Genomic DNA, 17,950 nt, shown 5'->3' on the forward strand with positions numbered 1-17,950 from the left:
TTGGGGTACATGGTGATCCTTTTCTGGGTGGTGACACTGTCTGTGGTTACGGAGATGTAATCCAGTACAGATGAGGCATTCTGGTCCAGGTCTGTGTTGGTGAACATATTCCAGTCTGTGTTTTTAAATCTGTCCTGGAGCACTGCGTCTGTCCCCTCTGACCACACTTTAATTAGCCTCACAGCAGGTTTCACACATTGGATGAGTGGTGAATACTGAGTTGTGAGGAACAGGGAGAGATGGTCCGATTGTCCAATGTGGGGGAGGGGCGTTGCTTTGTAGGCTCCAGCCAAGTTGGAATAAACATGGTCTAAAGTCTTGTCTCCTCTAGTGTGGCAGGAGACATGTTGGTGGAATCTGGGGAGGACTGTCTTTAAGTTGGTGTGGCTGGTCGCCAGCAACAATAAAAGCAGCCTCGGGGTGTTTATTCTGGTGTTTGTTAATGGCTGCAGAAAGTTCTTTCATGGCCAACCTAGCATTAGCGTCGGGGGGGATATACACTGCAGTAAGTATGATCGAGGTGAGTTCTCTGGGGAGATAATAAGGTCTGCATTTGACCATTAAAAACTCTGCATTGGGTGAGCAGTGACTCTCAGTAGTAGTGGAGTTCATGCACCAAGCATTGTTAATATAAATGCACAAACCTCCACCTCTGGTCTTGCCGGAGTCATCTGCTAGCCTGTCGGCTCGGTGTGTGTGGCGTCCTGCAAACTAACTCGATAGCATTGTCCGGGCAGCTGTTGTTCAACCCTGTTTCGGTAAAAAAACATGGCATTGGAGTCCATAATCCGTCTGTTGTTAGTCATGGAGAGCCGTATCTCATCCATTTTGTTTGCCAGAGAACGGACATCGGCGAGGAAGATACTGGGTAAAAGCAGCCGATGTGGTGTTAGCCTTAGCTTGGCCCGTAGCCCTCCGCGCCTGCCCCGCCTTTGTTTACGTTCTCGGCGCCGTCTGCATGCACTTCCGCCTGGCCGGGGAGGGGTGGGGGGGTGGGGCAGCCTCCGGTGTTCTGGAGATCTCTGGGATGAGTCGGAGATCGGCGATAAAACTGTTGGAGTTATAAGTCCAGATGTCCAAAATCTCTTGTCTGCTGTAGGTTAGCAACGCACAGCAATTCTGGATGAATAATCCGGTTAAAAGTAGATAAAAAACGGCTAAATAGCAGATTCTGGAGAGACACTGAGCCTCGCATTGTTCACGCGCCGCCATCTTGGTCATAGCATAGTGATGTGCATTAAGATGCAGAAAATGCCAGCAGTTGTTGTTTTGTTTAATTGTTTGATTTTCTCTTAAGGGCACGTGTCCATCTGCAGAACCAGTCTACACATCTGCAACATCACTGGTTAGTTTGGTGATTTCATCAGAAAGAAGTGACAAACATTACTTATCAGATTTAAAGGAATGATTCTACTGAAAATTTCTGAGGAAGTAAAAAAGATCCTAACTCAACCTGGAATGACTGCTTTGTCACCTTCCTTCTTTTGATGAAAGGAGCAGAAGTTTGTAAGTCTTACATAACTCCATTTAGCTGTAGCTTCTTGATGATTTTAATACGTAAATTATCTGTGAGAAAATAACACAGTTCTTCATCGGTTCCAAGCAAGATTGTTATTGCTAAAAAAATAACGAAAATAGTAAAATAATTGTAAATTAAAAAGGTATTTCGTTAACTGAAATAAAATAACTAGACAATGCAAAAAAAAAAAAAAAAAAAAAAGAAAGAAAGAAATCAAACAGAAACCAATGAGTGTTGACAAAACTAACTAAAACCAACTGGATTTATAGAGAAAATGGGCTTAGTTTATGTAATTATCAGTATTAAGTCTAGTATCTTGTCGACTATCGGTCTCGTGCCGGTATTTAGCCTTAGATGGAGTTTACCACCCGCTTTGGTTTTGTATATCTGTGCCACGTTACACCGGTGGCTGGTACATCGGTGAAGTCGACTTTGCTTATGCCAAAGAAGGTCTCTACAATAGAAGTTGTCCTGCTTTGGGATTTTTGTTTCCAGTAGACAAAAAAATGGCAATTAGCACTTAAAAGTACTATTTGTAGTAATAGTAGTGATAAATTATTAAAGTAAAACTCTTATGAGTTGGTAAAAAAAAATTATTACAACTAAAAGCAGTAGCTCAGGAGGTAGAGCACGTTGTCCAGTAATAGGAAGGTTGCAGGTTCGATATCTAGACAATTCTGCTGTTGTGTCCTTGGGCAAGACACTTAACCTGCCTTGCCTGCTGGTGGTGGTCAGAGTGACAGGTTGCGTCAGTGTTCGGCAGGCCTTGCCTCTGTCAGTGCACCCAAGGACAGCTGTGGCTACATCGTAGCTCATCCCCATCACCAATGGTGAGCAGCAGAAACATGTATTTTTTTAAATTCTGATTATTTCTTTACTCATCAGTGGTATTATTTTTATTTTGTTTTACAATTATGTCTTGATTAAACTAGATCAATTTAAGGTTTGAGTGAACATTAATATGGCTTATTAACACTGGCTTTTCTTTTGGGGGGGGGGGGGGGGCAGCAATTTCCTAGGGGTGGCCATGGTCACCCCTGGCCACCTCTTGGGGGCACCATTGATTGTAGAACCCTGAGAAGGTGCTACACAAATACAGGCCATTTACTATAAAATAGAATTGACAATCAAATAAAACTGAATAAATGAATGAATGAATGAATTTCACTTTACATTATTTCATCATTGTTGTTAATCAAATTACTTGTTTAATAACTCAAAGTTCACACTGATCTTACTCGTTGTGATAGGAGGATTTTCATCAGTTCATTACTTTATTTCTTTGTCATGGTGACTGGTATGTTACCTCTGAGATAACTTGCTCACAAAATATTCAAAAGTTTTTAATTAGATAGTATTGCGTCAGAAACTTCCCTTCCTTCAGGGTCGTATATAAAGAACTGACCCAAGCAAGGTTGTAGCTTCAGAGACTTTCCTTCACACTGAAGACCTCTCCACCAAGTAGACTCCTGACTCTCTTCAACTGCCTCCCTGCACAGGCTGAACTCTCATATTTCCCTGATAGAAGAGAACTGAGCAAGGAAAAAGGTAAGAGATACTAGGAAAACATTAAGTAATGCTTCCTAAATGTAAATATCCAAGATGTGCCATGTGTAGAGCGTACAGAATGAATCAGGGATAAAGTAAGATAAGATCAAATGTTTTCCTTAAGCCTTTAGATTAAAAAACTGTGGGCTCATTAGATAATATTTCTAATAAATATCAAAATTCACCAAATGTAATATTTCCTGCACTAATCCTTAAAAACGTTTTGTGGTCTTTTATTAGATGACCATGAGGATCATTCCTATTCTCCTGCTTGTCTGCCTGATGCTGGTGAGCAAAGCTGAATCAAGTGAAAAAACCGAAACAGAACTACGCTACGAGAAGTTTCGAAGACAGCATATAGCGCGGACAGATATGGCTGCAAAAAAATGTGATTCAGAGATACGTGGTAAACAAATCTACAATACTGACAACACTTGCAAGCCCACAAACACGTTCATTCTCGATAACCCAACAAACATCAAATTAATTTGTCAGGGCGAAGGAGATTTGAATGCCGGCACTGGGTTGACACGTAGTCGAAACACGTTCAAAATCATTGTGTGTGAACTGAAGAGTGGAGAACGGAAACCCAGGTGTCAATATGAGGGCAGCCTTCTCACAAACAGATATGTGGCTGTAAGGTGTGAGAACAATCTACCGGTGCACTTCGACAGAGACATTATGAATTTTGGTGGATGATTGTTCTTCACTGCTAAAACAATGATGACATTGTTTCTGTTCAGCTTCAAATACGAGCGGTTAGCCTGTTTGATCATTTTCTCTTTTGTACGTCTGCATCACGGAGATGAAGTGTTGTGAACACAAACGTCTTTTCCTTTCATTTATCTGCATGTATTAGTTATTTTGCAAAAAATGAAAATGTATTGCAACAAAAATAAACCAGCTATAATAAAAATGTTGCCTCTGAGATTTATTCACTAATTTCTCATTACATACATGTGTGTGTGTGTGTGTGTGTGTGTGTGTGTGTGTGTGTGTGTGTGTGTGTGTGTGTGTGTGTGTGCCTGCTCTGTCTTCTCCATCCCCAGTGAGTCGTGGAGGATGGCTGCTTATACTGAGCCAGGATTCTCTGGAGGTTTCTTCCTGTTAAAAGGGAGTTTTCCTCTCCACTGTCGCTGCATGCTTGCTTAGTATGAGGATTGCTGTGTAGTCACTGACACTAGACACTGACACTAGTCAGTGACTTGATGCAATTTGCTGGGTTCCTTATATAGGAAACATTATTTCTGATTGGCTTAATGAACTGTGAATTGGAATGTTTATTATGTGAAGTGCCTTGAGACGACTCTTGTCGTGATTTGGCGCTTTATAAATAAACTTGAATAGAATTAATCTGGGTCTTTGTCTTTACTCCTCTGGAGTCCAGCTGACCAATAACATCCATCCTAACCTTCTTGCTGCCAAAGACAATAACTGCAGTCTTGTCATTGTTTAGTTGAAGGAAGTTTGATTGATTGATTGATTGATTGAAATGTTTATTTGAACATATGTTACAAAATCCAAGATGGCGCCGACTGTTGCGGCTCGCCGTCTGTTGCTTGTAATTGTGGTTTTAGCATTGTTTTTGAGTCACTTTTTAGCTTTTTGTGATCCAATTTTTAAATATGATCGACTCACCCTTCTTGATCTTCGGTTGAGCCCTGGACTCGGGCTACATGATGCTGAGTTCAGGCTGACGTTTGGTCACCTGTTTGACAAGGTCCCGGCGTTCCTGCTGGCTGTCCCGGACCGAGTGGGGCGTAACCCGAGGCGGCGGAGACGGCGTGGAAAACGTGGTGGCGTCCGGGTTAGGATAAGGGCTTTTCGGCGAGATAACAGCGATGGTCGTTTCTTCCAGGACGTACCCCTCTGTGATTTCTCGCCTGGATCCATCCGGGTTCTGCAGCGCCAAAGGCTGGCCCGTGCGCGCGGGAGCTCCCAGCAAGCGCAGCGCACTGGTGGAGTAAATCCGGGAAATCTCCTCTATCCCGTGAGGTCGGGGTTTTGGCGAACCTCGGATCGGCTTCCATCCAGCTCCCTGCCGCAGCTTCGGATTGCTCTACTGAACGTCCGCTCGCTGGGGAACAAGACAGCTATCCTAAAGGATTTTTACACGGATAACGCTGTGAGCCTGTTCTGCATGACGGAGACGTGGGCTCTGCCAGGTGAGATGGCCTCCTTGGTCGAACTCTGTCCTCCTGACTGTAATGTTGTTAATGAACCGAGACTCTCTGGCCGTGGGGGGGGCTTGCTGTCCCTGTACTGTTCAAATCTCCCACTTAAACCTCTTGCTGGGCTGATGGCTCCAACCAGTTTTGAAGTCTCAGTATTAGAGCTGGGCTTCTCTCCTCCCATCCTCGTTTTACTGTGCTACAGGCCACCAGGATACAATAAGGATTTTATAAATGATTTCTCCAACCTTTTAGCTGATATGCTCCCAAAATATGAACAGGGGATTATTTTGGGTGATTTTAATATCCACGTCTGCTGCCCTCTGAAACCACTGGTGAGGGATTTTATGAATGTTTTAGACTCATTTGGACTACAGCAATTGGTAAATGTCCCCACACATGCGGCTTCTCACACCCTGGATTTGGTTTTATCTTTTGGACTGGATGTGCATGATTTATCTGTGGATCCTGTGGCATTTTCCGACCATGCTGTGATCACGTTCAGCATCTCACGTCTCCTTCCTCCAGCCCGGCGACGGTCTGCTCGTTACTCCAGGCGCTTATCTCCGAGTACGACTTCCAACTTTCTGTCGGTTTTGGACACTGATGCCCTCGCTCCGCCCTTGTCGGTTACCTGCATGGATGTAGATGGCCTTCTGCATCGGTTCAGTGTGACCTGCTCTGCTGCTCTGGACGCTGTTGCCCCTCTGAGACCGAGGCGGAAACAGACAACATCTTACCCTTGGCTGAATGATTACACCCGTAGCCTCAGGCGACAGTGTAGGGTGCTGGAACGGAGGTGGAGGAGAGACAGACTGTCATGCTCTCGGCTGCTCCTGGTTGATGCACTTTCACACTACCAGAGAGCAGTTAGATCTGCTCGTAATAACTATTTTTCTGCTATCATTTCACAGCATCATGGAGACCAGTCCAGGCTGTACAGCACAGTTAACTCCCTGCTACTGTTAAATGAGTCTGATGGTCTAAATCCCACTGTTGCTTTATGCACAGAGCTACAGAGCTTTTTCCTCAACAAGATCCTTGGTATTAGGCTTAGCCTCCAGCCTCAAATACACACTATCCATGTGGAACCGCCGGATCCACCTGCCTTCTCAGACTTTGCTCCAGTTCAGCTTGCTGACTTGATGAAACTGATTAGCTCCATGAAGCCAGCTGGCTCTTCGGTGGACTGCCTCCCAGCTAAATTGGTACGTGACTCGGTGTCTGCGCTGAGCCCGGCACTCATGAACATTTTTAACATTAGCCTCAGCACTGGAGTGTTCCCTAAGGTTTTTAAAGATGCGGTTGTTCAGCCGATATTGAAAAAACCTGGTTTGGATCCCTCCACTTATGAGAACTTTCGCCCGATATCGAAAGTCCCGTTTCTCTCGAAGGTCCTTGAGAAAATTGTGCATGGCCAGATCTCTGCCCATATGAATAGCAACTCGTTGCTGGATGTATTTCAGTCAGCTTTTAGACCAAACCATAGCACAGAGTCTGCTTTGATTAGGGTGCTAAATGACATTCTGGTGGCATCTGACTCTGGGTCTAGGGTACTGCTGCTCCAGCTGGACCTTTCAGCGGCTTTTGATACGGTCGATCACCAAATTTTACTGAATCGGCTTGGGTCTTGGGTTGGGGTGACGGGGGTGGCGCTTAAATGGTTCCGCTCCTACCTATCAAACCGTACCATCTCTGTACAGATTGGTGACTGTGCATCCTCCAGTCTTCCACTGCCTTGGGGGGTGCCGCAAGGTTCCGTTCTTGGGCCATTGCTGTTTTCAATCTACCTTCTGCCTCTGGGCAATATCCTGAATCAGCATGGCCTGAGCTACCACATCTACGCAGATGACTGTCAGCTATACGTGGAAATGGATGAGAAAAATGCGGGCTCGAAATTGGCTGCATGTATGGATGACGTGAAGGGCTGGCTGGCATCCAACTTCTTAAAACTGAATGAAAAGAAGTCTGAGTTTATTGTTTTTGACCCCCGCAACCACCATGGCTCTCACCCTGTTTGTGACCTTTTAACCCTTAACCCCAAACAGTGTGTGACGAGTCTCGGGGTCAAGCTGGATGCTGGACTCACAATTTCCCCACAGATAAACTCTGTAGTGAGGTCGTGTTTTTATCAGCTTCGCCGCCTTACTCACCTCAGACGAATCCTGAAACGGAGGCATTTGGAGTCAGTCATTCATGCATTCATTACCTCTCGCCTGGACTATGCAAACGCCCTACTCGTTGGTGTTCCGGACTCTGCCCTGAATCGGCTGCAGGTTGTTCAGAATGCTGCTGCCAGGTTCTTGACGGGTACACACCGACGTAGCCACATTACACCTGTCCTGGCACATCTTCACTGGCTCCCTGTCATTTTCAGAGTGCAGTTTAAGTTACTGACTTTTGTTTTTAAAGCACTCAGTGACCTGGCACCTTCCTACCTCTCTGCCCTTCTCACTCCATATGTGCCCACCCGCTCGTTGAGGTCGGCTGACCTATTGCTGCTGCACACGCCGCGGATGAGGCTCAAATCGCGGGGTGAACGAGCATTTGTCCATGCTGCCCCAAAGCTATGGAACTCATTGCCCATTGGAGTTCGGCAGGCTCCATCTCTGGCGGTTTTTAAATCACGTTTAAAGACCCACTTTTACACTTTGGCTTTTAGACAGTGACTCGTTTTAGTGTTTTATTGTGTCATTGTTTTAATGTGTTCTTATTATTCATGTTTTCTCTGCTTTTAATTGAGATTTTATCCTTTGTTTTAGCTCCTTGTAATGGGTGTGTTTTGTTTTAGCCTGTGCAGCACTTTGGGCAGCTCCCATGCTGCATTTTAAATGTGCTATATAAATAAACTATGCTATGCTATGCTATGCTATAAGACAAAATATTATTAAAAAATCTATGAACATAGTAGAAAAGAAAAGATATACCAATAAAAAGAAGTCTTTGTCCAAAGGGAGTAAGAAGAAGCAAGTGCTTATTCAATCCCACCCCCTTGTCTCACATTACTAATTTACTTTACAAGTTACCATCCTGCCACTACACTGTTCGTGTATTTCCTGCAGCCCGTTCCACAGTTTCACACCACATACTGATACACAGAAACTCCTGTCAGTGGTTCTTACCCTGGGCATTTTAAACATTTTAGTCCTTTGTAAATGATATCCCTCATCACTCTGGTTGAAGAGCTTTTGAATATTAGGTGGCAACAAGTGCTCACTGGCTTTAAACATGATTTGAGCTGTTAGATAATGAACCAGGTCATGAAGTTTAATGTATTTTCACTGTAAAAACAAAGAATTTGTATGATCCAGATACCCAACTTTATGAATGACACGTATTACCCTGTTCTGCAATACTGATAGTGGGTGTAGTGCATTTTATAACTGTTTCCCCAATGCTCTATACAGTAAGTGAGATATGGCAGAACTAATGAACAATACAGAATAAGGAGTGATTTACAGTCCAACAGTTTGACTGCATCCAGTCGTTTGCTTGTTCTAGGCACCGACAGAGTGAGTCCAGTGGACGACAGTCACTAGGTGATAGAGCTAGGTAGATCTGGGTGTCATCAGCATAGCTATGGTAGGCTATGTTGTTATTAAGTATGCCCCTGTCTTTGAGATAGGACTGGAACCAGCCAAGCACTGTGCCTGATAGTCCCACCCAGTTTGTGAGTCTGTCCAGAAGGATTCTAGGGATGGGTACCTTTGACATTTGAATAGATCCGGTACTAATTCCCGGTACCTAGGAATCGATACCGGTACTTAATGGTACCAATTTTAGATACTTTTGAGTGTTTAATATTTTAATTCTCTTTTATAATTAAATATATATTTTTCTCAATTCATAACCATATTTGATAAATATCACGACAAATAACATACAACTGTTTGTATTTTAACATCGTCCTTGTAGTTTTATAAGCTGATAATTAAACTGAAGCAAACATCTTTACTGTGAACTAAATTTACTGTGTATCTTCATTCCTTTTGCCGTCCTTTTTCATTTGATTTTTCCTACTGGGAAGTTAGAATTTCCAAGGAGAAAGCGAACGCACCATTAGCTGATAACAATGGCAGCAATGGAAGCTAACAAGTCAAACTAACGTTATCTTAAACAGTTTATTTAGCTGCTGGAGCAGATTAAAACGATGATGCCTCACACTTAGATCGTTGTCGCTGGTTTCATCTTCAGCCAATCACCCGTCGCATTTAGTAAAGTGAAGCCAAACTTTAGAGCGCGTTCATGTTCTTCTAGTCGGAATTTTGGAGTTCCGAGGAGAAAGCAAACGCACCATTAGCGGAACGGAAGCTAACATATCAAGCTAACGTTATCTTAAACATTATATTTACCTACCGGAGCAGATTAAGATGAGGATGTCTCACTTAGATCGTTGTCGCTGGTTTCATCATCACCCAGTTACCCATCACATTTAGTGAAGTGGACCCAAGCGTTAGCGTGCGTTCTTTCTACCATGCTGCTCTGTTTACAACTGGCTCGCAGCGACCGACGACATAACGCTCTTGCGCATGCGCAGCTGTCTAGGCAAGTTCTCGTTATGAAGGACGGGTACCGAAACGAGGCACCGTTTCAAATGACGTGAATCGGTGCTCGGTCGGTACTATGGAATTCGGTCGGTACCTTAAAAAGTACCGAATTCGGTACCCAGCACTAGTTCACAGTATCAAAAGCTGCACTGAGGTCAAGCATCATCATATTATTGAGGAAATAATTCCTCATTGCCTGAAATGAATAAAAATAATATAATCTTTTTGTGTAGAGGTTAAAAGGTTAAGAAGACTCTTATTCCACTCCTCTGTAGTTTTTCTTCTGGTTGCTGTTGTGTGCCGATTTGAGCTGCTCCAAGGGGGTACGCCCTGGAAACGCTGTCCCTCACACACTTATCACACAAGTACTCAGCGACATGTTCAATCGCTTTCAGTCTGTAATTGGATTCAATCTTCCTCCCAGTGATGAGCAAGCCCACCGAGTCATTCAGGGTTAATTCAGTCCAGTTTTAATTCCATCGATGAAAACAACCCGCTGAGTCATCAGCAGAACTAACAGGGCCACAAGAACTCATTTCACTCCTCGATTGTCATAACCACAATCATTCTGAGACACTGCGTGTTTGTCTTTTAATCTGTCATTTTATTCATATTTGAAGTTTAGAGTGGAACCACATTTAATTTCCTTTTTGCTAAATGAGTGCATGACAACAATAAAAAAGCTGGGAGTTTATTAGCTTCATTTTATTCTATTATGCGAGTAAACTTTATCAAGGAGTTTTGAGGCTGAATGTCTGATCTCTGATGCATCTTGTTGATGCGTTAGAAAGTTTTGGTTGGAAGTGTGTTCCTGTGATGTACGGATGACCTAAGTGTGATCAAATTAAGCTGTCCAATCATCAACTATTCTCACTCACTCAGCCCGTAAATTGCTTTGTCCTCACCAGGGTCACAGGGAGCTGTGATGTCCAGCAGTCATCAAGCATGGGGACACCGTGGACAGGTCTCCGGTCCACCACAGGGACACACAGAGACAAACGCTCACTCACCCTTAGGGACAACGAGTGTTTTGTTCTGAGGAAGGACCTGGTGAAAACCCACACATGCACCGGGACAACACGCTAACACCACACAGAGAGGCTGCTACACACCAGTGATACCAACCGCTACACCAAGCTGCCATCCACATTCTTGTATTCAGTAAAAAGTACACATAGTGAACAGCCATCCAAGGCTCTACAGGTGGGACTATTACTAATCGAGTCAAAACCAACACAACAACTGTTGATGAAGCGACGTATCCAGCCTGCCACTACCTAGTGCTGGTTGGATTTATGGTAAACATGCTGTCAAGCAAGATGAGATGGTGCTAGGGATTAGCATACCTAACTTATATAGACTAGTGGTACTCAGCAGGCAGCCATCTTTGAGGTAAGGGCAGTTGTTCGGCTCACAGAGCTGCCCGTTTGTTTTTTCTTCCCCATCATAGTGCGGTTACAGGTCAGCACTAGTGACGTACCAACACATTCTCACACCCAAAGCATCCAAAACCGAAGGGTGACCAAGCGTTTGTTTCCGATGTGAGCCCCAACACGTCGGGAGGCGACGCGCTGTGCCGGAGCATCGTTTTCCGACGCCCGTGGTAAAACAACCATTTCACCAACATTTAACCTCTAATCTCTTGCTATTTAACCTTTTCCCCACCCCCATCCTAACCTTAACCCTCGTTTCTCGTTCTAAATGTCTCGTTATCCGTGTTGGAGAGGGACTTAACAGCTAGAAACAAAGTGTTGCATGTGCAAGAGCGCTACGGTTAGGATGGGGTGAAGGGAAGGTTACAGAGCACGAGGGTAAAGGTCACAATTCTGTTAAATCTCCGTTTTACTGCGGCAGTCGGAAAACGACGTTCTGGCACAGCGCGTCGGGAGGCTCACAACGCATCAGAAACAAATGCTTGGTCACCCATGGTCAGGTTTGGACGCTTCGGGTGTGAGGATGTGTTGGATGTATTGGACATCGAACGAAACGTGACATCACAAACAAAACGGCTCTTTATAGAGCCGACTCCTTCTAGAGTGTCATGGAGAGAGAGGGTAGGAAGCAGTGTCCTTCATATCAGACGTCTCCAAGAGCAAAACTGTTCACGCCCATCTTTGTTTACCAACTAAAGGAGGAGAACACTGACCTGTTGCCCCACCCTCGTGCTCAGAGACTTCTGTGTTCCTGATAAGAGTGTGTGGATATAAGGAAAGCCAAAGGTGACCACAGGATCTGAACTGAGTGACATCACACACACAAACACACACAGAGAAAGAGAGAGAGAGTGTGTGTCTCTGATCGTAGTGAGGTGGGGGTCGGGGTGGTGTGTGTGAAAGACCAGCAGCAATAATAACATTAACGTGAAGGCACCTGCAAATGTAGGTGGGGACGAATCTGTAGAAGAGCAGGAAAAGAAAAGCGCTGCAGAAAAGTGACAAAATGAGTGAAAACAGGATGCTGGGAAGTCCTTTCCTGCCATGTTTGCAAATATTACAAAATACTGTTGAACTGAAATCTTAATTTCTGCTAGAAAAACAAACAATTCAATCTTTTCCTGAAATGGTTCTGTCCTAGTAAACCAACACGTTTATCTTAAATAACAATAAATTACATTTTCTAGTTTCTTTCAAAAAAACTTTTTTCAATAATCATTCATCTGATTTTATTTATCAATATGCTGTTTTCTATATCAGCCAGTCCTTCCTTACAAAAACCCAAACAAGCACGCTGACAAAAGCTGTGTGTGTGTGTGTGTGTGTGTGTGTGTGTGTGTGTGTGTGTGTGTGTGGATTAACAACATGTGGGGTTTCATAGATTTTATTTTACATAAATTTGCTTTTTACCAGAAAACCAGAGAAGGAAAGTTCTGAAAAGGTCAGAAACCGCGTTGAGCGTGGGTCACCGTGACTTAAACATCCGTCACGGCCCGAGTCTAAACGCCGGCAGGGAGTCTAGTTGATAAATGTCTGAAATTTATGCTGGTTGAGTAAATGAAAACGGGAAAGGAGCCAAACAGGAAGAGAAATAGAGACTTCAGAGACTACCCAGAATTAAGTAGCTGCTTAACGTACAGTAGATGGAGCTCCCCCGACAGAGGCAATTAAATGCTCTGTCCTGCCATGACCCCCCATCCAACACATGCAACGGTCTGCCAGCCCTGCCCTGTCAGCTGCGCCTGGCAAAATTCAATTACCACTTATCGCCAGTGACAGGGAGCATCACTCTGACTGGCAGGCATAGCCAGCACACACCAACAGAGAAACAACACTAACCACTTCGATTTAGACCCATATGGTGTTCTGATGCCTGGCCACACCAGAGTCAAAGAACTCTCAACAGTAACCTTGTTGAGTTGCTCATTTCTTTTTCCACCACAAGGTCAATTATTTGTGCTAGTTAGGGGCTCTTGGGGGTCGTCTCCACAACGGAAGTGTTTTTGGTCATTTTTGCTTAGTTTAAAATACCAAACAGGTTCATTTAATCAAACTGAATCCTAGCTGAAACTGTTAGTGAGCAGAACGAACCTGGAATGGGCTTAAGCTAAAACACAAGAGTTGATAATGATCTTAATTGCTGCTGAGAGGTTTGACAGTGCGTGCGTGGGAACAAAAACCCATTAGCTCCATCCTTTAACAACAGTGGTGCAGGGGCACTTGCATGGTAGTGATAATTAATTTGCACTGATATGGAGTTTTTAACTTGTGAAATTTTACATGAAACAGGTTTTTATTTATTTACAGTAATCCCTCGCTACTTCGCGGTTTGTTCATCGCGCATTCGCTGCTTTGCGGATTTTTTCTTTGGAGCATTTTTCAGGGGGAATTCGCAGATTCGCTGTATTTTTCACTGATTCGCGGTATTTTTCTATGCGAAATATCAAGAAATTCTTGTTTTTTTTTCATCAATTTCATCATAAAATGCACTTTTTGTAATAAAACTAAAAAAAAACAAGTAAAAAAAATTTTTTTCTTGAGTTTTACCCACAGAAAGAGAATGTGATCATACGATAATTCAATAGGGAGCGTGGTTTCACAGACGCGTGATAGCATTGGTGAAAACGCTGGCTGATCTAGGAAACCCCCGAGCGTTCGAGCGTCAACGAAGTGACACGGAAATGCCGGGCTTTCCAGAAGTAAGTAAGATAACTTACTATGAGCTGATAGTTCGTTGGATTGATCGGTAGGTTGGAAACTCTGATCATGAATCTGAAGAAACGATGACTGAGTGGTGAGCTGGAAAGGCGACTTCTGTTTATAGCCGCGGTTTGTGACGTAGGTGCGACGTGGAGGGAATCCCCCGCGAGGGGCATGCTGGGAGTCCCTACTTCGCGGATTTTCACCTGTCGCGGCCAGGTCTGGAATGCATCTACCGCGATAAACGAGGGATTACTGTATTTATTTTAGGAAAATAAGGAATCCACCGAATAATCCAGGGTGGGAATTTTTGATCATGGCCAAAAGTTTTGACGACAAAAAGATGAATTATCACAAAGGTGCCACTGAACTCCGTGGCATGATGTAGAGGGATCAGATACATTTATATTTATATCAAAGTCTCTCTTTACCAGAGGTGGGACCAAGTCACTGCTTTGCAAGTCACCAGTCTTTCCAGTCAAGTCTCGAGTCAAGTCCAAGTCAAAGACAATCAAGTCCAAGTCGAGTCCAAAGTCAGTGATGTGGAAGTTCAAGTCAAGTCCAACTCCTTCAGTTTGAACTTTTAAGTCATAATCAAGTCATCTGTCCAACTTGAATTTAATGACGATGATAATAAATAAATTCCAGAATAAAAGCTTCGTTTATTTGCTGAAACAAGCAGAAACTGATGATGAACAAAGAGCTGCTGCATTCAGCAGTAGATCTAACCCAGAACAACGAACTATTTATGATTTTTGTCCATGTCGAGTCACTTTGTGCTAAAACATCAAATATGTTCAACTCATCATCAAGTCAACAGATGCAAGTCAATTCAAGTCGCAAGCCATTGGCGTTCAATTTCAAGTCAAGTCATGAGTCTTTATAGATTTTATCAAGTCAAGTCAGAAGTCATTAAAATAATGACTCCAGTCTGACTCGAGTCCAAGTCATGTGACTCGAGTCCACACCTGTGCTCTTAACCATGACAGGGTGATCTGGTCTCATGAAGGGCAGCAAAGAAGCAGTTTCTCTCAAAGAACAACACAGTTGGAGGTACTGGACTACTTGGAACACATGCATGTCCGTTGCTCTGATGAATCTCCTTTTGCTGTTTAACTGAGAAACGTGTCGTCTGGAGGAGTAAAGATGAGCAGAACCATCAGTCTTGTGTCCTCCAACAGTAAAGCATCCCTGAGACCGTTCATGTGCCCGAAAGATTCTCGTCCACAGGAATGGACTCACTTACAGTTTAGCCTCAGAACAGCAATAAATAAAGACCTAAACATCCTCCCAGAGGAACACCTCCAACCATCCAATAACTGTTTGGTGATGCACAATACCTTCTTAGACTGTTTTCCTGTCACATCTGTCTCTGATCTTCCTGCATCTCCTCTCAGACCTCCAGAAACATCGCTGCCTGGCTCCTTACTTTTTCACTATGAGTTAATTTTGACCAAAGGGATCTACTGACCACAAAAATAGTGGAGTGCACACCGCACCGCACGGCCACACCTTTATTCACGCTCAGGCTTGAATAAAAAACAGAAGGTACCAGAGAATATGAGCAGACATGAACGATCGTGTGTTACTTCATTTTCTGGTGGCGCAACCGTGAGAATGTTCCTGTGGCCGTGCGTAGGACGCAGCTGCCCGGAGCACTTCAACAGTCAACGTTCTGTCCTATCCACTCACAATAGGTCCCGGTACGCTGAGAGGCTATATAAATAAAATAATACTGATTGAAACAGGAATTCTTTTAGCTCCCCCTGGGTGTGTAAGGACTTCTAGGGGAGCCGACTCCCCTTTGCTCCCCTGTAATTCAAACCCCGGGCAACGGACCAGAAGGCTAAAGTCAGAACTAAGTAGATCAGAACAAAACATCAACATGTTGGGTCCTTGTCCGGGAAATTCTCCAGGCCTTAATCTCACTGAAAATCATCAAGAGGTAGATTTCTGATCATTCCAAGCGTTGATAATGAAGAATGAGCTCCATCAGTCAGGATCTGGACCAGAAGCTGACGGGCACCTTGTCTTGGTCTGGGACATTGCCTCTATACATCAACTTCATGTAATTGTGAATAAAATCCATTTGAAACACATGAGCCACTCTTCAGTAACCATAGCAACATTTGACAAAAGGGTCTAAGACCACTGAGGCAGCACCGTTTAAGCCAGCACTGCTATTCTCAAGCTGCAGCTTGCTTCCTGCTTCAAGACATTAAAGGCAAGTGGACCTCTGAGGAGGAGGCTACCAGGTCAGAGGCTCAGACTGTCAGCAGGTCCAGAGTGATTCCTAGCTGCACAGACAGCACTTAAGCGTGAAGCTATTACAGGTTCAATCATTCAGTGTGGTTTTTGAAACAACGGCTCTGTGGACACGTTAAAAAATAAAAGTCCACGATCAGATTTGTCGGGGTGGACAAAAATTCCTGCAGACTACGAGTGAAACTGTAGCTTCAGTAGAAGTGCTGAACTCATGGAATCAATGAATAATGTTGACCCAGGGGATCTCCGTTTCACTCCTCAATTAACACATTATTCTATAAGAGTCAGTTCCTGGCAGCCCCTGGGCTATTTCTGGCCCAGACGGGCCCCCATTCAGCCCAAAGTGTTGACTCCAGTCTAAAGCCTTGTGCACAATCCGGCCAATCAGAACGTTTGATCATGAGCAGGTCAAGTTCAGAAGCGAACACAAAGTATGAAAATAAAACAAAATCTCTTTTTGTACAAATACAGTAAATTTGGTGCAGTCGTTCAGGTGCCTATGTCATCCGACTCGACAACAACACAAACCAGTCAAACGAGAACTTAGAGTCTCCACTCAACCTATCAGCATCATCATCATCATCTTTATATATGAAGTGCTTTTCTTCGACCGAGGGGAAACAAAAGTGTTGAACATGCATTAAAAAGAAATTGAAACAAAACTGAACCATGCAAGGCCCATCAGAGAGATCAGTAAACACTGATCTAGATGCAGGTAGGACAACAGGATAAAGCTGGAGCTTGTTTCTGTTCTGTGGGAGGAAACCATGGTAGGTGCACGCATGCACAGGCAGAACAGGCTAACTTCATAAGGCTGCAACTAGGATTAATACCTGCAAACGGCTCCACCAAGCAGACCTCCATATTCACTGGTGCAGTAAAAAGGACACCATTAAAACTAGTGAAAAGCCTTCAGAGGCTCTGAAGTTAAAGCTGGGTACTAATACTAATCTGGTCAGCGAAGAGCCAGCATTACCAATGTTGATGAGGCAACTATCCAACATGCCATCAACTAAAATCCACTGGATTATGGATGATGGTGGATTGTCTCAGGGGCTGTCCGGGAAAAGCAAACATGAAGCGCCACAACCAGGGGTGGACTGGCCTATCTGGCACTCTGACACTGTCCCGGTGGGCCGCTGAGCCAAGTGGGCTGCTTGCCCAGTTTGGGCCGACACTACTCCACACTCGGTGATCTGCAGAACATTAGCTACATGGTAACCTGAAGCTAACAAAGTTTTTGAGTAGAGCGATGACGTAGGAGTTGTTTTACCGCGTTAGCATGTAGCTAATGTCTCTGATCTCCACCTGTGGAGAATGAGCTGATCTGGAAGGCCAGGGCTCCCGGTCGCAGCGGTCTGGCCCTGCTTGTAATTTAACAGTCCCGGTTCATATTAGATCTCACATTCGGCCTAGAGACAAGTCCGGAGGTGGCAACACCCCCACCGCTCTCCCAATGGGGAGGGCCGAGGATTCGTAAAAATGCCAGGGCTGAATTTTGGTCCCAGTCCACCCTTGGCCACAACCAAGTGGCTGGCGTCGTGAACAGAAGCATCTGTGCAGAGAACAGACTAGAAGCCCCACGGTCAACGTGGGTAACACCGACTAAGGAGATTGAGAACGAGAAAGCCACGCTCCTGTAGGACTTCCAGATCCAGACCAACATCGGTGGTGCCTGTGGTCATCGGGGCACTCGGGGCAGGAACCCCCAAACTGGAGGAGTGGCTAAAGCAGATCCCAGGAAGAACATCAGACATCTGAGTCCAG

The 17,950-nt window shown here is 44.4% G+C and overlaps 1 protein-coding gene and 1 non-coding gene across 10 annotated transcripts in view; one reads left to right on the forward strand and one right to left on the reverse strand.

Annotated features, from left to right (window-relative positions):
• sorcs2 (sortilin-related VPS10 domain containing receptor 2) overlaps window positions 1-17,950 on the reverse strand; it is a 502,015-nt gene that overhangs the window by 128,483 nt on the left and 355,582 nt on the right. The window lies entirely within an intron of this gene.
• On the forward strand, window positions 2,937-3,983 carry LOC107376766 (uncharacterized). The gene is made up of 2 exons (XR_011516263.1): window positions 2,937-3,067; window positions 3,308-3,983. It is a non-coding gene; the product is annotated as an uncharacterized protein (transcript).

The sequence above is a fragment of the Nothobranchius furzeri genome, chromosome 14, assembly GCF_043380555.1.
Source record: "Nothobranchius furzeri strain GRZ-AD chromosome 14, NfurGRZ-RIMD1, whole genome shotgun sequence".
Taxonomy (NCBI): Eukaryota; Metazoa; Chordata; class Actinopteri; order Cyprinodontiformes; family Nothobranchiidae; genus Nothobranchius; species Nothobranchius furzeri.